Source organism: Humulus lupulus, chromosome 1 (assembly GCF_963169125.1).
Source record: "Humulus lupulus chromosome 1, drHumLupu1.1, whole genome shotgun sequence".
In the NCBI taxonomy this organism is placed as follows: Eukaryota; Viridiplantae; Streptophyta; class Magnoliopsida; order Rosales; family Cannabaceae; genus Humulus; species Humulus lupulus.
In genome coordinates this window covers 93,712,034-93,739,552 of record NC_084793.1, presented here as the reverse complement: position 1 = coordinate 93,739,552, position 27,519 = coordinate 93,712,034, and the positions used below count along the sequence as shown (strand labels likewise).

The 27,519-nt window shown below is 37.8% G+C and overlaps 1 non-coding gene across 1 annotated transcript; it reads right to left on the bottom strand.

Moving 5' to 3' along the window:
- Positions 1–8,885: 8,885 nt before the first annotated feature.
- LOC133813534 (small nucleolar RNA R71) lies at positions 8,886–8,992 on the bottom strand. The gene has a single exon (XR_009884543.1). It is a non-coding gene; the product is annotated as a small nucleolar RNA R71 (small nucleolar RNA).
- Between the last annotated feature and the right edge of the window lie 18,527 nt (positions 8,993–27,519).

Sequence of the window (27,519 nt, the reverse complement as noted above, 5' to 3'; positions counted from 1 at the left end):
CAAGAATTTAAGTATCTCTGAGATAAAAAGTTTTGATTTTGTTTTTGTGTTTTTCATCTTCTTTTGTGTTATTATTTTTTATATTTACATTTTACAGTTGGTTTGGAGTTATAAAATTAGCGTAGTGACTATTCACTTTCCCAACATAATTGCCTAGCCAGAAGAAAATAATAAAAAGAAGAGGTTTAAGGTATTGTTTGGTAACATTTAAAAAAAGAATTTTTTATTTAATAAATTAAAATTTTGACAATTAAACCTAAAATAGTGTTTGATAACTCTATTTTTATTTATTATTTTTAAAAATTTTAATTAAAATTCATTAAATTTTGAAAATAGAATTTTTTCACTTTCAAAATTTTTTTAAACAGTTTTTTACTTTTCGTTTTTTTTCTTCTTCTCTTCTTCAAATCAACACCTCATTTTGTATTGTTAAATAGAAAACAAAAATAAAAGTTATCAAACACATTTCTTATTTTTTTGTTTTTAAAAACAAAAAACAAAAATAGTTACCAAATATATTTTATTTTTTTAAAATAAAGAAACAAAAACAAAAATAATATTTCCATTTTTATGTTTAAAAAATTCAAAAACAAAAATTTTACCAAACACAAAATAAATATTTAGGGCTATGTGTAATTAGTTGGAGTGAATAGAGTTCGAATATATATTTGCATATTCTACAATCATGATTTATTAAAATAATTTTTATCTTGCTTATCTAATTTACCCTATTAATTAAATAGAACAAGTAGGATACGGAGATATAGGAGCATTAGTAGAAACAATTTATTTATTTGTTTTAAAAACAAAAATACTACTATCCCAACTATATTGACTATAAATATTAGTGACCACAATTCTTATCGCACAATATGAAGAATTTATTTTTAAAAATCCTATTTGTTATATTACTCAGCTAGCTATTAGAGGTTATGTGAAAATTCAAGTATCTTTTTATTAACAAATATTTTATGTGTAAATTATTTATTTAATTAATAATAGTTTTGATAATAAATTATTACATTAAAATAATTAATTTTTAACAATAAATTTTACAAAACTAAACAACATTATTGTTTTGAAAGTGATATATGACAAAATTAATTAATATATAATATGATCCCAAATTTTATCCTCTTTTTTGTTAGATTGGCAGTTGATATTATAGAAACACAAACAAGGAAAGTTGAAATGTCCAAAAATCAACTTTGGATGCAGTTCCTAACCTACTCTATATTGATATCCGTAGCATAATGCTCAACGTTGTCGTTGGTGTTTGAGTGACAAAATTCATCAAAAATTGTTGCTCCTCTAGTTAATATAGTAGGACCATCATATATACATTATTTTCATTATATATTTATATATATAAGAGGTTATAAATACAAATATTAATTTAATTTGTAAAAGAAGCAAAGCATGAATCAATTATGTCAGCTCTCCTTGGCCTTCACTTACAGGATTTCCTCTTCATTACCATGCTAAAGTACCGAGAAAGACTTTCCACTCACTTCCTTTCATTGGGGGTAGCCCTCGGCCCGATCATCCAATTCGCTCCAATAGACAGGCATGGTTCTATAGTCAAAGTAACTTCGTCACTTTCGTGTACCCATCGGACGGCAGCCCTTTCGGGGGTTCCTTTGGGACCGATTCACTCTGTGTAGATTGATTGAACGCAGAAAGCCATCCACTGGCAGGCGATCGTATTTTTCACAAAATTTCTCGTTACTCATGTCAGCATTCTCACTTCTGTTATACTTATGATTAATAAAAATACATAATAAGTACTACAAAAAAATTACAAATTAAAATTTTTACCATTTCTTTTAATTTCACCTGGTAAGTAATCCATCTATCTAAATCTATATAAAAGAGAGTCCCGAGGAGGTGATGTAACATTCTAAAATTGCTTCGAATCACTTTTTTTATTTTCTCATTTTTTTCTTCACATTTTTTATTTATTTTTTCAATATTAAGGAGAGCCCCAATGATGTGACACTCTAAAATTGTTCCAAAACACTATTTCTATTTTCTCATTTTTTACACATTTTTTAAATTTATTTTTTTCAAAGAAAAAAAAACTAAAATATCTAATTATAAAAATTATAATAGAAGTAAATTAATTTTAATAATAATATCTTTATTTAAACAGAAATTGTATCATAATAATAATGTTGATGACGTTTTTCGTCAACTAAAAATAAGAGCAATTAAGCACTTATAATAAAGGAAGAATAGAAAGAACAAATATTTTTTACGTGGTTCAGTAGTTAAATCTACCTACGTCTATGAGCCACTTTTATTGAATGAATATTTTGCGTTTAAAGCTTTGAAATCAATTTCACAGAGCTTTCAGTACAGATTTGTGTGTAAGAGATAAATGACTAAATCCAGGCTATTTTAGCCCTGGTTTACCGAATATTCTTCCCTTAATTTTAGGGAAGTTACATGATATCTTCTTTGAATTTGAAAATACAATTGACTATATTAAAATACAATTAGATGTATTAATTTAAACTAAAATCCCTTAAAAATAGGGTTGTTTACACACAATTTCAACTAACCCCACAATTATATGGATTTATAAATGTGAACACAATGTTGCCTCAATGCGTCTTCGAGCCTGCAGGATGTTTCGAGCTCAGTGTAACAATAACATCGCCTCCTTATTTATCATACTTTCAAGTTTGTCCTTCGGAGGGAACATTTTCCTTCGAGCTCACATGGCGTGCTCGGGAGTCAATGACGTGGCATCTTAAAGTGATTAACTATCTGCGCAAGTAAACACGTTGAATACCCTTTCACATATTTGATTTCCATATTCGCAAGCCTACATTTCGAGGCTACTTTTTGTATCTCGAAATTTGGGGTGTAACATTTTTCCCCCTCAAAATTATCTTTTCGAGCCCCGTGAAAGGGAAACTTTTGAACTTTTCTTTCAGGATACGTGTCCACCTACCACACTCGAGTGTGGACATGCGTCAGTGCTCACCTCCCTCCCTCTTCTCCTTTTTGCTGTTAGTTTCTGAGGTTAAACGTGGTCCCTCGGATCACATTTTAATGGTCCAAATTTCTCATCGATCACCACCTCTTTGCCTATTTAAACCCTTATTAACCCTTTATCTCCACTTTCACTTCTTCAAAAACCAGAGCTCTCTCGTATGTTTTGCAAACGGAAGAAATCAAGCAACCCTCACCCATTTGACTCCACACGATCCTCTTTGTTCTCAATCTTCCAGTTGACTCTTTGCTCGTTTCCTCGATCAACTTTGTGTAAATTTTCTTCACTTTGTTTCTTTTAATATCTCCCATGTATGAGTTGTTTATTCATATGTTTTCCTCTGTTCTTGATGTGTTCTTGGAACTTTTCCTGAAAATTTGTTGAAAAAGAGGGTGTTTAATTTGTCTGGGTGAGATATTTAGGGAAAAAATAGGTTTTTGTAGGGTAGAAATGATTAAAAATGGCATTTTTTCTGAGTTTTAAATAGACAAGATGCGAGTTTCGTGTTGAACAAGACATAGGGCATTAGAGTAAGGTTTTAATGCGCATAAACCAATGATAACCCTATTTTGGGTAACTGCCCTTTTTTTCCTAGAAAATCAGGATAGCCCAAATTAAGAATTAACTACCCACTTTATGTGGGTTTAATCTCGATACTTCGAGTCGGATTTGCCCACATTACTCGAAACTTCTATCTCATTGCTTCCAGCGTACTTTTTTTTTTTAATTCTCAAGATATATTTCCTTTTTCATATCTTTCTAAAGAATGGGCCCTCACCCTTTCCTTTCTTGTTAGATGATGCAATCTTCGAAGTATCGGTGGGGGCCCGACCTTGCCATTGCTTATTATCCTCCTTCGCCTTGAGTTGAATCTCCTTTCACTTGAAACCAACGACTAATACAAGAGCACGAAGAACATCTCAAGCTTGAGGATACACGTGCACACTTTCGATGTCAAATTACTGAGGTCGAATAAGGAAAAAGAAAAAAGTTGCAGTTGACTATTTACCCTGATCCTGACCTTGAAATCTGCCCAATTCCTCTCAACCCCAAGTTTAGAGTAACCGTCGCTTACAATCCAAACGAACTATCCTTCAAAATTATGGAGAGTTCTTCGAGCCAACCCTCCAAACCATCAACCCCAAAAATCACCTCCCTTCCTTCCTCAAAGAGTAAACTTTTCGAGGCTGACCATTATAAGAGTTCTATTACCTCCACGAGACAGATTTTAGACATTTTGTCTTGTCATGGCCTCAAACTATCCGAAGAATTATTGTGTTGAGTTCTAGAGCCCAATGAAAGAAGTAGCTATGCTCCGGGTGAAGCCGACCTGATTAGTGCTCAAAAATATCATTTTATTAGTCTTAAAAGTTTAAAATTAATTAAGTTTTAATTAATTTTTTCATGGATTTATTATCATATATTTTATATTTGAAAATGTTAATTTTAATTTAACTTGTGTTTAATTTTCAGGAAATAAAATATATTTTGACACAAAGAAAAAGAAATAATTAAAATTGAAGAAATCATGAAGAAAATGGCATTTTTGAAGATGGAATGACCCAAAATTAAACCCAAACAGCCTAGGCCCAAGCCAACAGCTGCTCCCCCACGCTGCTACATGGCAGCCTGCCATTTGCCTAGCTGAGCCGCACGGAGCCAAGCCGAGCTGCCTGACAGCCGCCTGACACGCTGCCACCACCTGCCGCCTGGCGCGCTGCCACCTGTCAGCCTGCCGCACCTGACGAGCCAACCAAGAGACGCCACACGTTCCACCTCTTGGCAGCTGTCCCCCATGCTCCTGCTGCACCAGCTGCCGAGCCAATCAGCTTCCGCCACGTGGCCTCCTTGTCCCCCACGACCCAACACCATTTGCTCCACTTCCATAAGTTTTTGTAGCCATTTTCCCACTCTTTTGTACACGATTTTAACACATTTTGGGTCCTATTTCCGCTATAAATAGAGAACCAAATGTAGGAAAAAATATCAGATTGTGGAAGGGAGTGTAGAGAGTATTGTTGGAGAGAAAAACACTTATTTATTAATTTTCCTATTTTTCTTTCGCATTTCTTTGAGTGAAAACAATGCCTATTTTAGGCTAAATTCTCTTGTGGAAAAGCTAGAGTGAAGTTCATATTTCACATTATATTTTTTAATATATTGATTCTTTATTTTGTTCTTCATTTCTATATCTTTGTTACAATTAAATTTATTTTCTTCTAATTTTTATTCTAAATTTATTAGTGTCTTTTACATAAGTCTAGTCATGCTTTTCTTATGTAATTTAGGCTCTTAATTTAATTTAGGATATTTGTTATATTATATGCTTTTTACTGCATTCTGCCATTGATATTTTGTCGCTCTAAGGTATATAATGTGATTGGTTTTTAAAATTAGAAGTTAGTATAATTTAATTAAATAACATATTTTAAGGTGAGCTTTATTATATATATTTTCCAACTATAATTAATGGTGTAGAATTATAGTTGAGTAGAATGAATCAATTTTATTAAAATATATATATGTTTGCATGAATGAAACTTATGCCTTCCATATTTTCTTTCTGATTCGAATTCCTCGATTTTGTTTATTTAATGTTTATATTCTTTTTCAAAGTTACATTATTTCAAAGTTTATTATTTCTGATTTACTAATCTTTCTTTTTACTTGTATTTTACCTCTCTGTGGATACGACATAACTCGATTACTACTACGACCACTTAGGAGTTATTGGGCGATATCAATTTTTGGCGCCGTTGTCGGGGAGGTAATTCTACAATTAAAGGTTTGCATAGTAAATTAATTTTTTTAAGTAGTATAATTTTTTCTTAATTTCTCTTTTATTTTATTTTTCCTTAGTAATTTTTATTTTTATTTATTCATTTTTTTTAGGTTTATAATTTTATTTTCTAGATTTAGGTTTTTTCCGAAAAAAGCATAAAAAAAAAGTATTGAGAACATTTGTGTAATTGTGGAAATTAGTAAAAACCAAACTTGTTCTGTATTAGAAAAATTGGTTCTTAAATAAGGTATGTGTTAGCATTACCCTCCAATCTTTTCTAAGAACCTCGGGGAGTTCTAGAAAAGCTCTTGGGCCTAAGTGGTACCTTGGCAGCCTTCCCAATTGGCCTGGGAACATTTTGGTGTATACTTATTACATTATTACACACTTGCACTTATAATACTTACAAAATAAATATATATGCCACGAAACAGAGACGCACTAGGGAGATTTGTGAGACAACAAGTAGAAACTTTAGAAAACCCTCCTAGTTCGTCGTTTTCTTCCATTCGTTCAAACACTCCCGATGACTTCCTGAACCACCCATGATGGCTCATCAAGATGAAGTCCAACCAAGAACGCTACAGGAATATTTACGTCCTACGCGTACAGCCACACCTTCATGCATAATGTGTAACGCCCTACTTCCTTAGAGCCGTTACTAAGTGAGTTTAAAAACGTGCTTTTAACTCGCTAATCGAGGTTTTAGGTCAAACAGTGTAATTAAGCTGTAAACAAAGGAAAAACATTGGCGATAGTAATCTTTCATAGTAAATCATAAAAGTTTTACACTTGGGATCCCAAAATACAGTTTAGAAATATTTACAACATAAAAACTGTGTTAAGTCGGCTAAACGACAAAATCTACATTTATCACAAACATCTCCCAAAATCCTCTGGCTGTGGCAGCCAGGCTGGCCAAACATGTACACGCTGCCTCACGCCTGCTGTACTCATGGTTGGTTGATCTTCTCCTTACCCTTACCTGCACCACAGAGCATCTGTGAGCCAAAGCCCAGCAAGAAAACCCACAAACAGATAACATATGCAACACATAAGTCAAGCATAAAAACAGGCCACCAATGGCTAAACACATACGGCCTAGCCATCCCAGGCGTTTACCAAGCCCTGGGTTCGCGGACCACGCCGTAAGGATATCCCAGGTATCCTTTTAGGGACCCGCCCTGGCAGCTCGCGCTCTACATGCTCAACGCTGCTCCCGGCCCTCTGCCATTCTCGGCCTTGCACTCAACGTGCCCAACGCCATTCCTGGCCCCTCGCCGTTCTTGATCTACACCGTTCTCGGCTCTTGCCGTTCACTCATAGAATAACACACATAATATAACTAGCAAGTACAAAATTCCAGCATAAACAGATAAAGGGTTATGCCCTGCAGTTCTAACATATTGGGCTCGACCCTGCATATCAATTCCATTAAAACACATTGGGCTCAGCCCTGCACACAAGCTCTATGGGAACAGGGGTTTTCTTACCTGAGTTCCGAGCTTTCTGAGCACCAATGCCCCGAGCACAGTCCTCTAACGTGAGCCTCATCGAAACCCTAGTCACAACACATTAATAATGTCCATCCATCAAATTCTAATCCAATAAATAACTTCGAGACATAACCCCAACCTCTGGGACCTTGAATTCTATCAATCCGGGTGATAAAATCTTTCCCGAGCCTTACCCCTTAAGTTCCCAAGCCTAAAATACCCTAAAAACTCAAACTGGCTCTAAGGGCCGCGACCCCACCCACAAGAGCCGCAGCTAGCCTCGAAACAGAGGCTAGCACCTCACTGACCCCCACACGGGCCGCGACGCGTCCACCAAGCGCCGCGGCGCGCTTGAGCTTCTTGGCCTCCCATGGTCGCGCGCGCACACAGGCCGCAGCGCACCCCTCCTAGAGCCGCGGCGCTCCCCACCGAACCCTGATTTTCACACCATTCTCTAAGCCTTTCCTCAATCCAATTCATCCAAAAACTTGGCCAACATTCCTAGATATCCAGCACAGTTATTCCAGCTCAGAAACAACATCAAGACCCCATTAAAATATGCACCAAAAACTCAGCTAGAACACCCAAAGATAAATCAAGCTTAGCTAACATGCAAGCCCCTATAACCAGCAGAAATTTAAGACTAAACCTTAGTAATTAAAGCTTACCTTGCAGAGCTTGGTCCCTGAGTTTGATCCTCAAATCCCCAAGCTTCAAGTTCCTAGAGTATCCCAGCTGAAATCCCTTTGATTCTTAGCAAATTCCTTTGAGTTCCCTTTGAGTTTTGTCTTAGAGAGTGAAAGAGAGAGAGAGACAAGAGCTATCTTCAGTTCAAAGAGAATATGTGTCGGTTCCTCATGTTTCTAGACAATTCTCCCCTTTTTTGTTTATTTGACTTAAGTCTAAAGGGTTACCTCATGGCTCGGGGTACCAAAACGTCCCCGAGGGCAAAATGGTAAATTTCCCAAATATTCCCGCCTAGACATTCTATCCTCAAATATATTTCCAAATATTTATTTTCATGTCCCGATAACCCCATAACTCATCTAATACCCAAATTACCCCTCGACTCACCCCGAGTCTAAATCTCTACCCCATTGTGATACTCTGGCTAACCGCTCCCCAGGACTGTCTCAGATCGTGCTGTACAGACATATCACATATATACAACATTTATCTCAATTAAACATGCATCATAATCATATATTCACATAAATCCACATATAAGCATATTAAATCACTTATTGCCCTCCAGGCACTCTAATCAAGGCCCTAAGCCTGATTAGCAAATTCGGGTCGTTACATAATGTATCCCAACAATATGCCAAATTTCGATTTCAAACCCGGCATGATTAACCTCTTACCAACCTTCCATGGGTTGTAAAATGAGAGTCTGTACGTGCATATACGGGAATTCGAAGAGGTGGTGACTACATTCAACAACCGAGCTGATGTCACCAACATTGTGAGATTGAAATTTTTTCCTTTCTCTCTCAAAGACAAAGCAAAAAGTTGGTTGTATTCCTTAAGGCCTAGATCTATTGGAACATGGGATGAAATGACAAAAGAATTCTTTGCCAAATATTTCCCGCCCCATAAGACTAGCAGCCTTAAGAGGCAAATCTCTACCTTCATCCAGAAAGACCATGAAACTTTCCATCAGTTCTGGGAGAGGTTTAGAGATTTGATAAATCAATGCCCACATCATAGATATGAAAGCTGGCGTCTGATCAACTATTTATATGACGGTCTCAAAACAGACAAAGACAATTTGTACAAATGATGTGCAATGGCGAATTCCTTCAAAAAGATCCCAATGAAGCTTTCGAGTACCTCGACGATCTTGCTGAAAAGTCCTACACATGGAATGGACCGAGTCCTATGGACAAGCCACGATCAACTGGAATCTACCAATTAAGGGAAGATGACAACGTCAAAAGCCAAATTGAATCATTGAGACAAAAATTTGAGGCTTTCAAATCTCAAGAAGGTAGAGGAATCCATATGGCTGCAAAGGTAGAGACACGAGATCCATGCTTCATATGTGGAGGGACGGAACATCAACCGCAAGAGTGCCCAACTCTTGGTGAGTTAAGAGGAGGAAATGAGGAACACTACAATGCTTTAGGGGATTACAAGAAGCCTTATAACCCTTTCTCAAACACTTACAACCCCGGTTGGCGCAACCATCCAAATTTCAGTTGGAAGGATTCAAACCAAGCATCTGGAAGCCAATGGAGGCCTGAGCAGCAACAACTGCCAAAAGCATACATTGCTCCTCAAAATAACATGCAGTCAAGTAATTCTCTTGAGAATACTTTGTAAATGCTTGCGCAAACTCAAATAGCCTCAACTCAAGAGCTCAAATCTTGTTTCACACAAATGGTAGAGGAAATGAAAGACATGAAAATCCAAATGACAAAGCTAAACACTACTTTGGCGATTCAAGAGCATGGTAGACTTCTCACTCAACCTCTAATCCATCAAAAAGGGCAACACATGGCACAAACCTCCTCCTCACCAGATACAAATTTCAAAGAGGATAATGCCATCTCTACTCGAAGTGGTCAAAGTACGGTTTCACCGTTAACTAAGACAACGAGTACGTCAATGCCCGCTCCAGATAATGATGTGCCAATAAGCATTTCAGTAAAGGCACCCTTTCCTCAAGCTTTGAAATCCATTGGAAAGGTACTGGAAAATAATGGTGAAATCCTAGACCTTTTAACACAAGTGAAGATCAACTTGCCATTGTTGCATGTGATCAAAATAGTGCCGGCTTATGCCAAGGTTATCAAGGATTTGTGCACCGTTAAAAGAAAGCACCATGTCAAGAAAATTGCATTCTTGCCAGAACAAGCTAGCACAGTAATTGACTGCAAGACACCGCCTAAGTACAAAGATCCTGGTTGTCCCACCATCTCATGCCAAATTGTGGAGCAGAAATTTGGTCAAGCCCTTCTAGACTTAGGAGCAAGTGTAAATCTCATGCCATATTCAATATACTTGCAATTAGGTCTAGGAGAACTCAAGCCCACATTCGTGGTGCTACAACTGGCTGATCGATCAGTTAGGAAACCTCGGGGAATAGTAAAAGACATTCTGATTCAAATTGAAAAATTCTATTACCCTGTTGATTTTCTCATCTTGAACACTCAATCTGAAGTGAGTATAGAGTCCAAAATTCCCATCATTCTCAGTAGACCTTTTCTCACAACAGCAAATGCACTAATTAACTGTAGGAATGGTCTCGTGAAAATCTCTTTTGTGAACATGACTCTAGAAGTGAATGTTTTCCACATCGACAAACAATCACCTGATAACGATGAGTGTTTCCAATCCTATCTGATCGATACACTTATTTCAGAAGAGGTCGAATCAAAATACACATCTAGTCATTTTAATAACCTCTTCTAAATTTCAGAAAGTTCTGAGGCCGATGAGTCTACAATCAACCTTGAAATCGTCAAACACTCACAGGCTAGAAGAACCATGTTTTGGAATCTAATCTTTGAGGAAATCCCTCAAGATCGAGAAACAGCAAAACCATCCATTGAAGAAGCTCCTCAACCAAAGTTGGCACAACTTCCCGAGGGTCTTAAGCATGTTTTCCTGGGAGCTGACAACACTTTTCCTGTCATAATATCCTCCAAGATCAATGCCACACAAGAGCGCCAACTCATCAATGTGTTGCAAGAACAACGAGATGCATTAGGATGGACGATAACTGACATCAAAGGTATTAGTCCTTTAATTTGCTCCCATCACATTCAATTGGAAGATGCGGCTATACCACGTCGTGACCCTCAAAGAAGATTGAACCCAACGATGAAGGAAGTAGTTAAGACTGAAGTCTTGAAACTTCTTAATTCTGGCATAATCTATCCTGTTGCTGACAGTAAATGGGTTAGTCCAACTCAGGTTGTTCCCAAGAAATCTGGGGTAACAGTGGTACATAATGTAAAAGGGGAACTTGTTCCTACCAAGGTCACAACTGGGTGGCGCATGTGCATTGATTATAGAAAAATAAATGCAGCCACCCGCAAAGACCATTTTCCACTTCCATTCATCGATCAAATATTGGAGCGTGTGGTAGGTCATCCTTTCTTTAGTTTTCTCGATGGTTATTCAGGGTATTACCAAATTGAGATTGCCTTAGAAGATCAGGATAAGACCACATTCACTTGTCCTTTTGGTACTTTTGCCTTTCGGCGAATGCCATTTGGCCTGTGCAATGCTTCAGCCACTTTCCAGCGATGCGTGATGAGCATATTTAGTGATATGATCGAGAAATGTATGGAAGTATTCATGGATGATTTGATAGTCTTTGGAGATTCCTTTGAGTCAAGCCTTCTCAATTTAGAGTCTGTGCTTAAATGTTGCAAAGAGAAGGGCTTGGTACTCAACTGGGAAAAGTGTCATTTCATGGTGCCATCAGGCATAGTCTTGGGGCATGTCGTGTCGGAATGAGGAATTGAGGTTGATCAATCAAAGATTGAACTCATATCATGGGCATGTAGGATTCTATAGGAGGTTCATACAAAATTTCTCGACAATTGTTCGCCCTTTGTCAAACCTCCTAGCAAAAGATGTTGTGTTCAGTTGGACACCTAAGTGTGAGGAATCTTTCTGAACGCTCGTTGCAAAACTCACTTTTGCCCCTATCATTCAGCCACCAGATTGGAACTTACCATTCGAAGTCATGTGTGATGCTAGAAATTATGCTATAAGGGCCGTCTTAGGTCAAAGAAGGGAGGGAAGCCCTTCGTTGTTTATTACGCAAGTAGAACTCTAAAAAGTGCTCAAATGAACTATTCTATCACTGAAAAAGAGTTATTGGCTGTAGTATCCGCACTTGACAAGTTTCGTTCCTACCTGATTGGTTCACCTATCACAGTCTTTACAGACCATTCCGCCTTAAAATACATCCTTTCCAAAAAGGATGCTAAGGTGCATTTAATTAGGTGGATCCTTCTGTTACAGGAATTTGATCTGACCATAAAAGACAAGAAGGGAGTTGAAAACGTGGTAGCGGACCACTTATCTCGTCTTGAATTTTCTGATTCCGTTGATGGCCCAGCCATTCGAGATGACTTCCCTAATGAACATCCCTTTGCAGTCACTAAGTTGCCATGGTACGCTCATATCGTTAATTACTTAGTGACTGGCAAACTTCCAACTGCATGGAGTGCATAAGATAAGCGTAAATTTTTGGTTGAGGTTCGTAACTTCTATTGGGACGACCCATATCTTTTCAAGTATTGCCCCGACAAAATTATGAGTTGCTGCATTCCAGATGATGAAATTTTTAGTGTTCTGAACTTTTGTCATAATGAAGCTTGTGGTGGTCATTTTTCTATGAAAAAGACTGCTGCAAAAATCTTACAGTGTGGTCTTTATTGGCCCACTTTGTTCAAAGACACTAACAATTTCTGTCGATCATGTGAAAGGTGTCAGAAATTAGGTGCCCTGTCTCGATGACATATGATGCCATTAAACCCAATTCTTGTAATAGAAATATTCGATTGTTGAGGGATAGACTTTATGGGACCATTTCCACCTTCTTCTGGCTACCTTTACACTCTCCTCGCCATAGACTATGTCTCAAAATGGGTGGAAGCTGTGCCTTGTCGAAATAATGATAACACAACTGTTGTGAAATTCTTAAAGGAAAATGTGTTATCTAGGGTTGGCACACCTCGCGCTATCATAAGTGATCAAGCCACCCATTTTTGCAACTATTCTTTTGAGACCTTACTGCAAAAATATGGTGTAATTCATAAGGTTGCATTGCCTTATCACCCATAGACAAATGGCCAAGCTGAGTTAGCCAACCGAGAAATTAAGCAAATCTTAGAAAATATGGTTGATCCTGACCGCAAAGATTGGTCCTCATGACTTCTCGATGCTCTCTGGGCATACCGCACTGCTTACAAAACTCAACTTGGTATGTCTCCTTATAGGCTAGTCTATGGTAAAACCTACCACCTTCGTGTTGAGCTAGAACACAAAGCTTATTGGGCAGTTAAAACCCTCAATTTTGATCTCAAGGCGGCAGGACTCAATCGTAAGCTTCAGTTGTCAGAAATTGAAGAGTTAAGAAACGATGCTTATGACAACTCTAGGATCTACAAGGCTAAAACGAAAGTGGTCCATGACAAGCAGATCCTAAGAAAAGAATTTGAGCCAAACCAACGAGTACATCTTTATGACTCTCGCCTGCATATCCACCCTGGCAATTTGAGATAAAGGTGGACTGGCCCATATGTTGTGAAATCTTTCTTTCCCAACGATACTATTGAGGTCATAGACCCAATTGATGGGAGAGAATTCAAAGTAAATGGCCAACGATGGAAACACTACATAGAGAGGGTGACCCAGCCTGAAGAAGTCACTCTCATGGAACCGGCTTACCAAGTCTGAATAGTGTTCCAAATTGTTTGTACATAGGTTTGTTTTCTGTTTATTTCCCTTTTGTCATTTTATTTTATTTGTTACCATTTTGTGTTTTCAATTTTTCATGTTTTAGAGAATCAATATTCGCTCTATCACTCGACGCTCGCTATCCAGGTGTTCTCTTTCCCTGCTCTTTTTACATTTATTATCTTTTGAGACATTGAGGACAATGTCAGATTTTGGTTGGGGGTGGTGAGCATATTCATGCACGTTCATGTTAATTTTTTTCATATTTAATATTTTCACGGTCAAATTTTTTAAAATTAATTTTTCACGTTCATGTTGAGTCAATTTTTGTTATCTGTATTCCTAAGAGTTTCTCTAGAGTTACCTAATGCACATGCCAAACATTGTGGTAAGATGGTTGATTAGCACGTATTTGATTAGAAATTTGCCTTGTTTAAGAATTCATTATTTTCTGGGAGAGGTGAGACTTGAGAAAACAACTTAATTTTTTTTTATTGATTCTTAGAAATTGTTATAATTATTGAGACAAGGTATTGTGGTATGAATGGATAATGTTTTAGGGATAATATTTTCTATAGACAAATCTTATTAGAGAGCCTTTTATTATGTTCTTCATGAAAAAAAAAGAAAAAAAAAGAAGAAAAAGAAAAAGAAAAAGAAAAAGATAGAAAAAAAAAAGAAGAAAGAGCAATAGTTCTATCATTTTCAATTATGTTGTCTCTTGTGTTCAAAAAAAAAAAAGTGGGGGGGGGGGGTGTGTTTATTAATTTCATATCTTATTTTATGGCTCTTAGAATAAATGTAAAGATTGTCTATTTAATTTAGAATTCCCGAAAAACTGGTTTTGTGGTACTATTTATGGTGGTTGTCCAAATAGTTTATTTCTTATCTTTGTTTCAATAATTATTTAAGAGTTTTTCCTAAATACATACCCATTTGATGAGTGCTTACTTCTTTTCCAACTTCACAAGTGAAACCCTTAAACTTTAAACATTTTCAATTACATGAGAGGTTATTGGAGTTGAGACTTTTACTTGGCATAATTTCGAAGGCTTTATGTGTTATGGTTTGCGGTAAGAAGGTTCAAGTTTGGTGCACACACTCACAACTCTAGATTTATTCGAAGTAATTTTGATAACTCTTGTTGACCTGTTACTAACATTCTGTGATTATACTTAAGTTCTTTTATAATTTTTGACCTAAAATATATCATGTTGACATTTACTATTTCGCTTGAATTGCTAGAGACTAGCAATAAGCTGGTTGAGGGTTGTGATTAGTGCTCAAAAATATCATTTTATTAGTCTTAAAAGTTTAAAATTAATTAAGTTTTAATTAATATTTTCATGGATTTATTGTCATATATTTTATATTTGAAAATATTAATTTTAATTTAATTTGTGTTTAATTTTTAGGAAATAAAATATATTTTGACATAAAGAAAAAGAAAGAAGAAAGAAAGAATTAAAATTGAAGAAACCATGAAGAAAATGGAATTTTTGAAGATGGAATGGCCCAAAATTAAGCCCAAACAGCCTAGGCCCAAGCCAACAGCTGCTCCTCCACGCTGGCACATGGTAGCCTGCCATTCGCCCAGCCGAGCCGCACGGAGCCAAGCCAAGCCGCCTGACACGCTGCCACCACCTGCCGCCTGACGCGCTGCCACCTGTCAGCCTGCCACACCTGACGAGCCAACCAAGAGACGCCACCCATCCCACCTCTTGGTGGCTGTCCCCCATGCTCCTGCCACACCATCTGCCGAGCCAATCAGCTTCTGCCACGTGGCCTCCTTGTCCCCCACGACCCAACACCATTTGCTCCACTTCCATCAATTTTTGTAGCCATTTTCCCACTCTTTTGTACACGATTTTAACACATTTTGGGTCCTATTTCCGCTATAAATAGAGAACCAAATGTAGGAAAAAATATCAGATTGTGGAAGGGAGTGTAGAGAGTATTGTTGGAGAGAAAAACACTTATTTCTTAATTTTCCTATTTTTCTTTTGCATTTCTTTGAGTGAAAACAATGCCTATTTTAGGCTAAATTCTCTTGTGGAAAGGCTAGAGTGAAGTTCATGTTTCACATTATATTTTTAATATATTGAATCTTTATTTTGTTCTTCATTTCTATATATTTGTTATAATTGAATTTATTTTCTTCTAATTTTTATTCTAAATTTATTAGTGTCTTTTACATAAGTCTAGTCACACTCTTCTTATGTAATTTAATCAGTCTCGTGTTTGGCTTATGATCCATTCACTTGGTTTATTTTTTGCTATATTTTTTCTGAGCTTATGGTATCATGGTATACCACTTAAGCCCCCATAAAATCCTATGATTGTGAAATCTTAGGTTATTGAATATTGAGAGCAAGCAAAAAAATTATAAAAATATAAAATAATGAAAATGAGTAGGATTTTATTGATAATACTGAAATAATAAATACAAGCTTGGTTACAACTAAATAAACATCTTTCCAAAATTTATTTATAATATGGTCGTAGATGTTCACCGTTCCAAGCTTGTGGAACCAATTCTCCATTTAATTGAGCTAGTTTGTAGACTCCAAGTCGAATGATGGATTCTATTTGGTAGGGAATTTCCCAATTAGGCCCAAGCACTCCTGCTGATGTGTCTTGTATGGCCAAGAATACTCTTCTGAGCACCAAGTCTCCCAATCTCTGTCTCGAATCCTCTTGTTGAAGTACCTTGTGGCGCATTGTTGATACACGACATTAAGCTGAGGTTTGTCTCACTATTCTTCTATTAGGTCTTGGGATTCTTCGAGTTGTGATTGGTTCGAGCCTTGTGTACATGCCTCGCAGCCATAGGCTAACGAGAAGGGTATGTGTCCAGTCGAGGTTTTAGTTTTCGTTCGATAAGCCCATAACACTTGTGGTAATTCTTCAGGCCATTTTCCTTTGCCCTCTTCCAGCCGTTACTTCATTGAACTCTTTAGGGTCTTGTTTATGATTTTGACCTGGCAATTTGCTTGCGAATGAGCTACTGAGGATAAGCTTTTATTATCCCATTTCTTTCACAAAACTGAGTGAACAACTTGCTATCAAATTGGGTTCCATTATCCGAAACTATCTTCCTTGGTATCCCATATCGGCATATTATGTTTTTAACAACAAAGTCAAAGACTTTTTTTTTGATGTAATAGTGGCCAGAGGTTTAGCCTTGGTCCATTTAGTGAAATAATCCACTGCCATTACTCCATACTTAACTCCTTCTTTTCACATGGGTAATGATCCTATGAGGTCTATGCCCCATACTATGAATGACCATGGGGAGCTCATCATGGTGAGCTTGGTAGGTGGAGCTCGAGGTATCGATGCGAGCCGTTGACACTTGTCGCAATGTTTTACGTACTCGAATGCTTATGCTTTTAGTGCAGGCCAGAAATATCCTTGCCTAATGACCTTCTTGGAGAGGCTATGCCCCCCGCGTGATCTCCACAAAACCCCTCATGAATTTCTTCAAGGATTTTTTTAGCCTCAGGTGGAATTACACATCGCAACAAGGGCATGTAATACCCCATTCGATACAATTTTCCTTCCAAGATAGTATATCTTGGAATTTGTAAATCAACTTCCGAGCCTCATTCTGGTCTTTAGGGAGGAGTTCGGTTTTGAGGTAGTTGATTATAGGGGTCATCCATGTAGGTTGTGAATCAATCATATTGACCTCTGTTGTGTCCATCTCGGTTATACTAGGTTGTGGTAAGAATTCTACTGAAGCCACATTGAGTGTGTCGGCTTCCCTGGTTGTTGAAATTTGAGCCAAGGCATCTGCATTTGAATTTTTCTCCCTTGGGACTTATTCGATTGTGTAGAATTCAAACTGTTCAAATATTGACTTGACTTTTTCCAAGCATGCTGCCATTTTGGTTCCTCACGCCTGATACTCTTTTAGTACTTGTTTGACCACAAGTTGTGAATCACTGTAGTAGTCTATGGATTTGGCTTTCAGCTCGGAAGCTACTTGTAATCCTGCTAGTAGTGCTTCATATTCAGCCTCGTTATTGGATGCCTCGAATCAAAATCTCAATGCTTAATAAAACCTATGTCCCGAGGGGGAAACTAGTACAATTCATGCCCCCAATCCATTTTCATTAGAGGACCCGTCAAAATAAAGTCTCCACAACTCTCGAGCTGAGGTTTCGTTGGATATCCCCATGCATTCTACTATGAAATCAGCCATGGCCTGGCCATTTATTTTCGGTCTTGGGTGATATGTGATCTCGAACTGCCCGAGTTGTAATGACCCAACTATTTCTAAGACCTTGGACCATTAAAACTACTAGACATAGCTACAATTTTGTCACAAACATAAGAAATAACATAACTTTATTGAAAACCCAAAATATTGTATCAAATAGAAGATAATATAAAAATAAAATAAAATGTGATATGGTAAGGTATGGGATCCCATTGTTTATAAAACATAAAACATAAACTTTAAATTTGTTTAACTACTATTTGCGGAATTACAACAAAACATGATTTAAAAAGACTTAAAATAAATAACGTCATCCTCGATCGACACGCAGTCCATTCATCCTTAACACACAAGCCAAGCTGCCAAGAATCATTCCGCCTTCCAAAATCATTTTCCTGCATCAAGCTAAAAATAAAGGAGTGAGCCTAATGCCCAACAGGGAAAATCTACTAAAAACATACATCATAAATCATAAGCATAAGACTATATCATAAACATATACTATAAAACATATGACTATACAAACATATATCATATAGGACTACAATATTAATGGCCATTAACTCATTAACATGGCATGTGATAAACCATCTAGGTCCTCTGTCTACTAATCGAGGTAGGTTAGATCACATGGTAGTATATGATAACCCATTTAGGTCTTCTACTAGTCGAGGTAGCGTAAATCATAACTCTAAACCATGAAAAGGATAAATAATCTTGGGGTTTGCTATCTAAGCAACTATAAGCCCCAAGCGACATAAAAACATTGGGGTTTGCTAGCTAAGCTACTATAAGCCCTAAGTAACATAAAAACATTGGGGTTTGCTAGCTAAGCAACTATAAGCCCCAAAGACTACAAGACATATTCATACATAAATATACATATAATAACATAAACATAAAAGCACATATAATCTATCCTATTTTCCTTACCAAAAGACGTGATATTTGGGAACAAGAACGGGATTAGAACACTCCTATAAACCAACAGTAAAAATGGTGAGTATCTCTAAAGAATAAAGATGAAATGAGAACTAAAACATCAAGAAGAAACTTACCAAGAAGAACCTTAAGTTTCAAGAAACTTAAATACCTAATCAAGAATCATAAACAAAAACTAGGATATGAATAAAAGAAAACTATAGAATCATAAAGAATTGAACTTAGGGATAAGAATACCTTGAATGATCTTATGAATTGATCTAAACCTCGATACCGAAATCTCACTATATCTCACTTCCCAAGTGTTTAGAAAAAACTTAGAATGATAAAGCTTTAACCCAAAACCCAAGTGTATCTCTCTATAGTAACACTAGCAACTTGGAGGCTTTGAAGACTGCGTGAAGAATGAAGAAAATGGCTGAGTACTAGGTCATATTTATAGAGTTCAAGGAGTGAAACTAACCCCTTTTAATTTGAATAAATAAATGAATATAAAATGAAAAAGATTTGAATTTTCGTTCAACTGACGCCCAGAACTCGGTCAAAATCGTTCAAAGGTAGGTCAAAGTGGTTAAGGGTATTTTTAAATTTAAAAATCATCAATATTCAAAAATACATCACCAGGGGCTATATATAGCCTACCCTGGGCAATATATCAGCTCCACCCTAATCCCGACCCCCGTTCGAACGTTCGTCCAAAGTCGGCGTGCTTTCCGTATCTTCCGTAGGCGATATATCGACCCCTAAGCTGCGATATATCGGCATAGGTTATTATATCAAACACGTATTTTCACTTTTTCAGCATATTTTGAATTGAGTAACAGCTTTGACTGTCATAATACGATCCTAACAGTTTCTGGAAGGTTCTAGAGCTTCTAGATCTTTCTTTTATTAAAACTATCCATAAAAAATACTTAATTCCTTAATAATCATGATTATGACAAGTGTCATGCTCTTAATGGTTCTATCTAAACTTTAGGTTATAATAAATATATTTCTATGACCAGCAATATTAAGCAAACCTTATGTTATAATTAATATTCTTAAACTGTAGGTTAAACTTATAAAATCCATAACTGTTGCTATGAGTTTCCAACTGATTCCCGGCTTGAACCAAAATCCACGGAAACTAACATACTACAAACTACTACTAACTACTACTACTACTACTATTTAGCTAGCTAAGTAAATATTATGGGACTCTACACGAGTTCAACTGCCCATTTCAATAGTCAACCGGATGCCTTAGGTTTCGACAGTATTTGTCTTAATGGGTGAACAGTCAGCACATGTATTGGGTGTGCCTAGAAAAATGATCGCAACTTTCATGATGCATGTACTAGGCACATCCCGAGCTTTCCCATTATAGGGTACCACAACTTTGCCCCTAAGAGTCATTTACTGAAATAGTAGACCAGTCTTTGCATTTTTTTGTCCTCCTGAACCAATGTGACACTGATTTCATGCTCGGTTGTGGCGAGGTATAAATACAGTAATTCTCCCAACAATAGTTTAGATAAGATTGGTGGCTCGGCAAGGTGCTTCTTAAGTGCTTAAAGGCAAGCTCGCACTCCTCCGTCCATTCGAACTTCTTACCCCCTCTCAAAAGATTAAAGAAGGGTAGGCATTTGTCGGTGGATTTCGAGGTGAACCTGTTTAAAGCCGCCATTCATCTAGTCAAAATTTAGACATCTTTATGCTTTCGAGATGAAGGCATATCTATTAAGGTCTTGATCTTATCTGGGTTTGCCTCGATGCCTCGAGTGTTCACTATGAATCCTAGAAAATTTCTCGACGATACCTCAAATGAGCATTTTTGTGGGTAAAGTCTCATGTTATATTTTCGAAGTATAGTGAAGCACTCCGTGAGGTCGTCGACATGGTTATTATTGTGTTTGGATTTTATGAGCATATCATCAACATACACTTCCATGTTATTTCTGATCTATTCGCAAACATACAATTCACCAACCTCTGATATGTCGCTCCTGCATTTTTGAGACCGAATGGCATCACATTGTAACAATATAGCTCCTTATCAGTCATAAATCTCGTGTGCTCTTGGTCGGGAAGATGCATTGCTATCTGGTTATATCCAAAGTAAGCATCCATGAACGACATAATGTCGTGACTTGACGTTGCATCTATGAGCTGATCGATTTGAGGTAGTGGAAAGCAATCATTTGGGCATGCCTTATTTAGGTCTGAGTAGTCAATGCAGGTTCACCACTTGCCGTTGGGTTTCGAGACTAAAACTGGATTGGCAATCCAATTTGAGTAAAAGGCATCTCTTATGAATCAGTTTTCTTTTAATCTATCAACCTCTTCTTTCAGGGCTTGCTTCCTTTCGTCATCAAGGAGCCTCATTTTTTGTTGCTTTGTGGGGAAGTTTTTGTCTATATTTAGTACATGGCTTATTATGTTGGGATTAATTCCAATCATATCTGAATGAGACCATACAAAAACATCTTGATTCTCCCTTAGGAAGTAGATTAATTGTTATCTCGCTTCCTTAGTGAGGTTCTTCCCTATTTTCACCACCTTAGTGGTGTCTTTGTCCTCGAGATGAATGTCTTCAAGTTCCTCTATTGGGTCGGGAGCCCTGTCTTCTCCCATTCTTGGGTCGATTTCATCTTCGACCTCGAAAATTATCTATCCTATTTCCTCAATCACAACTAGTGTTTGGGCACTAGACTGACCTTTCCCCTCATGGAGATGCTGTAGCATTCTCAGGAGGCTAACTAATCCACTTTTAACATCCCGATTCCTCTTGGTGTCGGGAATTTGAGTGCCAAGTGCCTTACTGGCGTCGCTGCCCCCAGCCCAATCAGGGATGGTCTCCCGAGCAAGACATTATAGGTCGATGGGGTGTCCACTACTATGAACTCAAACATTTTAGTGATTGAGATCAGATATTCTCCCAATATTATTGGGATCTCAATTGCCCCCGTGTTGGAAATCCCTTCTTCAGAGAAACCATACAAGGTGGTTGCACAGGCTTTTAAGTCTCGAAGAGACAGACCCATTTTCTCAAAAGTCGCCTTATAAAGGATGTTCATCGAGCTCCCATTATCAATCAGGACTCAACAAACTTTCTTGTTGGCAAGTTGGATGGTAATGACCAATGGGTCATTGTGGGGAAATTGGACATGAGAGGCGTCCTCTTCTATGAAAGTAGTAGATTGGGTTTCGACCCTTTGCTACTTGGGAGCTCGAGATTCTGGGACATAAGGAGATATGTCTCCTATTTTCAAGTCTTCAACATTTATTTTATGAGCATTTCTACTCATTCTGCTATATGGGGTCCCCCAATGATGGTTATTACATCTTCTCCATCGATTGGGGAGGTTGATTATCTTCCCTCAGGGGGTACGACAACATAAGGTTGTTGTGCAGGTTGGGACGAAGATGTCTTTTGATTAGGTAGAGCTTGCGCCTGGTTGTTGTTCCTAATTCGAACATAATTTTTGAGGTAGCCTCTCGATATCAATCCCTCGATTGTCTTTTAGCTGTCTACGTTCCTCGGTCATGTGACCGATGTCCCTATGGAATCGATAATATTTATTTTGATTCCGTTTAGCGCGTTGGTTGCACATTACCTCAGGTCGCCTGAATGGAACTTGATTCTCATTTGTAACATATATATATATTCTCTCGAGTTTCTATGAGCTCAGTATACATGGTGTAAATGGAGATATATTTATCTTCCTTTTCTTTTTATTCTCGTCCGCCTCGGGGTTATTCCCATCATTTTTCTTTTGCTTGGAAGAATTGTCACCAGAAGGTTGAGCTGTGGATGGTATTGCCAAACTCGGGGCTGAGTTAATGTTCGTCGTTGTAGTTATTGGGGCCGGAGGCACTAAGTGCAGTGCTGACCTAGCCTCTTTTACATTGATGAACCCCTGGGCCCGAAGAGTGAACTCTGTGCTTGTTCGCACCAGCTTTTGTTGTATGTCATCCCAGAGGGGGCTTCCTGGCAAGATTCTAGCTCGAATCGTCAACATCGCGAGCCCGGGCCACCTCGATGTTGAATCTGGAAAGATACTTCTTGAGTGACTCTCAGGTTGTTGCCAGATTTTTGCCAAAGAAGAAGCTTCGGTCTTGATGCTCTTTGCAACTCGAAACTGCTTTTTGAACTCCTTTGACAATTGTTCCCATGACAAGATTGAATGTCTTTGGAACTTATCAAACCAAATTTTTGCAGCTCCTATCAATGTAATTGGGATAAGCATGCATCTGATCTTGAGGCCAACATATATGGCTTTCATCACAGTGTTGAATGTTCTCAAGTGGCTACCAAGATCGGTGTTCCCATCATATGGTGCCATGTGGGGTATCTTAATCCATTTTGAGAAAGGTGTGCTCGAAATATTAGGAGCAAAAGACTCGAGCTCCTCGCCTGAATCGTAGGCCTTTTCTTTATCCTTTCCCTCTCGAAGGAGCTTGAACTGCTCCTCGGGCTGATTTATCCTTTCCTGTAATGGATATACTGGGGCTGGAGCCTGAACCACTGTGGGTTGGTTATTGTTCCAAGGAACTCTAGCTCCTTGTTGTAGTATCAGGTTATAATTATTCCCGTAAACAAGCTGTAAGGGATCTCTTTGAGCATTTAGATGTGCCCTTAAGTCCGGATTTTGCTGGTTGTATTGCCCCCAGCTCTAGTTTAGGTGGTCTCGAAGGTCGGGGCCGTTGTTAGGATAATTCTCATAGTATCTTGGTTCAGTGTTATAGACACTCACCGACCTACTATAGTCTTGGCTGTCGTCGAGAAAACTGACAGTCCTTTGCTGTTGTTGTTGGGCATAGTTTCAAGGTGGATTTTCCACGTGCACTCTAATCCTGGTCACCCGTGACCTCGACATATAACTCCCAGACTACTAGGGTTGTCTTGCCTATCTATGCCCTTAGTTTTCCACCATTGAGACCTCGTGATTTCTCCTTTGCTTAGGCCTAACCTAAGGGTTCGTGTCTCAGCTTGCACTCCTTGCACTTCTGGCAAGCCTCTGAGGCGCCCCTTCTCCAGTTCAAGGTCCACTTGAAGCCTGTGGTACATCTCACACTAGTGAAGGATACATTGTTGGAGAGGGTGAATGCCTTATTGGAGATTGTGGTGGCCTTTCATTGTTCGCAGATGGCCTCACAGGCTCTGGGTTAGTACTCCGAGCTGCTTGTGGGGAGTTATTCCCATTGTTAGTAGGAATCTCTCTGGTTTGCTTGGTATGTGTCGGGTTTTGAGAAGAAACCCTTGACTGGTAACTCCAGCACTTACCCTAGCTCTTGCTTGATCCTGTCGGTCTCTCTGCTCGGCCATTCTAGCCATCGTACTTCCTTGAGGTCACCCCTTAGTCCTTCGTGGGGGTGCCTGGGCTTTAACCACTCGTCTTTCCATCTCCTCCTTCAATTGAGTAGCCTTATCTAATCTCTCGAGCAACATTTTGTTTTTCAATTCCACCATTGGAACATATCTGTTAGGATTGTAATAATCCTAATTTGGTGGCCTAGAACTTTGTCCAGGGTCTCGCGGTCGACCATGATCTCGTGGTGTGGTTGACACGCTCCCGTCATCAGAAGTTTGATCATTGATCGGCTACTTTCCAGGCCTTCAAAGATGCTCCTTAGTGCGAGGAGTGTTTTCCTCAGGAATTCCTGGGAATGGTCGTCCACCTCCTGATCCAGAAATGTTTATTGCAGTCCCGTTTAAAAGGTTGCTTAATGCTCTCAATGAAAGCACCAAACTGTTGACGACATTTTTCGTCAACTAAAAATAAGAGCGATTAAGCACTTATAATAAAGGAAGAAAAGAAAAAACAAAGATCTTTTACGTGGTTCAGCAGTTAAATCTACCTATGTCCACAAGTCATTTTTATTGAATGAATATTTTGCGTTTAATGCCTTGAAAGTAATTTCACAGAGCTTTTCAGTACAAATATGTGCATAAGAGATAAATGACTAAATCCATGCTTTTTATAGACCTGTTTTTACCGAATATTCTTCCCCTAATTTTAGGGAAGTTACATGATATCTTCTTTGAATTTGAAAATACAATCGAATATATTAAAATATAATTAAATGTTTTAATTTAAACTAAAATACCATAAAAATAGGGTTGTTTACACACGGTTTCAACTTAGCTTGCAATTACAGGGATTTATAACCGTGAACACGTTGTTGCCGAACGAGTCTTCGAGCCTGCAGGATGTTTCGAGCTCAGCGTAACAATAACGTCACCTCCTCATCTATCAGACTTTCAAGTCTGTCCTTTGGAGGGAACATTTTCCTTCGAGCTCACATGGCATGCTTGGGTGTCAATGATGTGGCATCTTAAAGTGATTAACAATCCGCACAACTAAACACGCTTAATGCTCTGTTGCATATTTGATTTCCATATTCGCGAGCCTACATTTTGAGGCTGCTTTTTGTGTCTAGAAATTTGGGGTGTAACAAATATTATCTATACGAATAATTATAATTGATGTAAATTAATTTTTAAACTATTCCAAAATTGCTTTTAAAATAAAAAATTTATACTTTATCTATTTTCTCGTTTTCTATATTTTTTATAATAATAATAAATAAATTAACTAATTTAAATTAGAGACCTTATCTATTTTCTATTTTTCTATATTTTATATAATAATAATAAATTAATTAACTAATTTAAATTAGAGATATTATATTATTATCCATAACTACTTTTCTATATAACCAAATTAACTTGAATATGTTAATAACAATGTTGACGCAGTTTTTCGCCAACACTAGATTAAGAAATTTGAATAAAGGAGATTAGACTTTTGTAAATTGTAAAATAAGAACGCCGAAAATTTTACGTAGTTCAATGGTTAAAATCCACCTAATTCACGAGTCTATATTATTCTATTCTATTATTCTATTCACGAGTCGATAGCCCAACTTGATGATGTAATCTCGAGCTAATGACATGTCTTTAGTCTTGTATCCTTCATCTATTTCTTGACAGTTGTACCTCAAACAAGACGATTTAGCTCATATTTTTATGTTACAAAATTTTTCCCCCAAGCCCCTGCTCGTGTATGAGGTCACTCTTGACACGCACAATAGGGGCTTTTCTACTTTCGTTTTCGGAAAACGTGCCCACCTACCCACTCGAGTGTAGGACACATGTCTGCTTGTTATAGGCGTTTGTTCTGGTTTTAAGTACTGTGACATTTGTCTTGTCAACTTTTTTGCCACCGTTTGGTTCATTTAATCTTAGCCCTTAGATCTTGAACTGCTTCGATCGTGTGGCTCATATTTTCCCCAAAATTTATGTATATATAGTAGTGTAAAATCTGATTCTTCACCACCTTTGCATTCAAATTTCCTTTTTTCTCTCTTTCCTGAAACCCTCGAGTTCTCAGTGCTCTTTGGCCACTCCTTCCAAGAAATTCATCTGCAATCTCGACTTTCCTCACCCTTCCAAACTTCGATCAAGAACCAAATCATAAGTATGTAATTTTTTTTCTGCTTTAAACTATTTCTATACGTTTATGTACATGTTTATGAAGTTTTCCAGTTCTTTCTTTTTTATTTTGGTTCTGTATGTGGTTCGATTTGGGTTTTGGTATGCCAAGGTATATAAGCCATCTTATAGGACCAAAAATGATAGAATATAAAGCACGAAATAAGCAACTTTTTCGGTTTTTCCTTGGTTTTGAGGTTGAATGGATAATAATTTAGGCCAAAAGTTTAAGGGTGTTAAGTCTGAAACTCGGTAGCTTAAGGGACATGGTTCCCGGATGGTTTTTTCATCAAAACTGCCTTTCAAAACCATTACTCTGATACACGATTTATGAGGTGATAGTACTTCCCAAGATCAGGGCACGTGAATTAGGGGCACGCGTGGATACATGTATTAGGGTTTTAGATACGTTTTCAGCCCCGTAGAAGCTTTAGTTCGAGTAGTGAAGCTTTAAATCTTTAGGCCATGTTCTCCCATGATCATGAAACTAGGTTACATCCCTAGGTCCAAACTAACATTCATTTTGTAACCAAGCAAACTAAAACATTAAAAATGATCAACAAGAAAAGCAAAACTACCGTAGGCTCCTCTTCCTAGGACAAGCAGGTCACCGAGACCCCTATTCCCCACTTTGAACCAATGGTGGAACAGGAGGTCAAGGTTAGGTCTGATAGCTTTTTTGAGGCCATGCATATTGTGTCTCGTATAATCTCGATGCCCCAAGTGAACAAAATTATGGGGAGTCATGGGATCGAGACAAACTCCAAATTTTACGTTCGTCCTACGATTGACGGTGAGCCGAGCTGTAGCCCCCGGGAGGATGATTTTGAGGCCTAGAGTGACGAGCATCTGAAAGAAGGGGAGTTCCTCTCCTTGAGTTTGTATTTCATGGATTTTCTAAACTTTGTGAAGCTAGACCCATTCCAACTTCCCTTAAACACCTATCGCCTCCTCGCAGGCTTAAGTATTTATTCCTTAAGAAAGATTTGGAGGAACCCACTCCAAAAGATATCCTCTATTTTTTTTCTGCCTGAAGGCCAACCAAGACACTAGAACTGGAGGTGATGGTTTTTATTACCTCACATGGTTCCCCAAATCTGCCAGCATTATCGACCTGCGAACACCGCTACTTCAACCAACCTTATGACTATCCTTGCTTCAAACCTCATT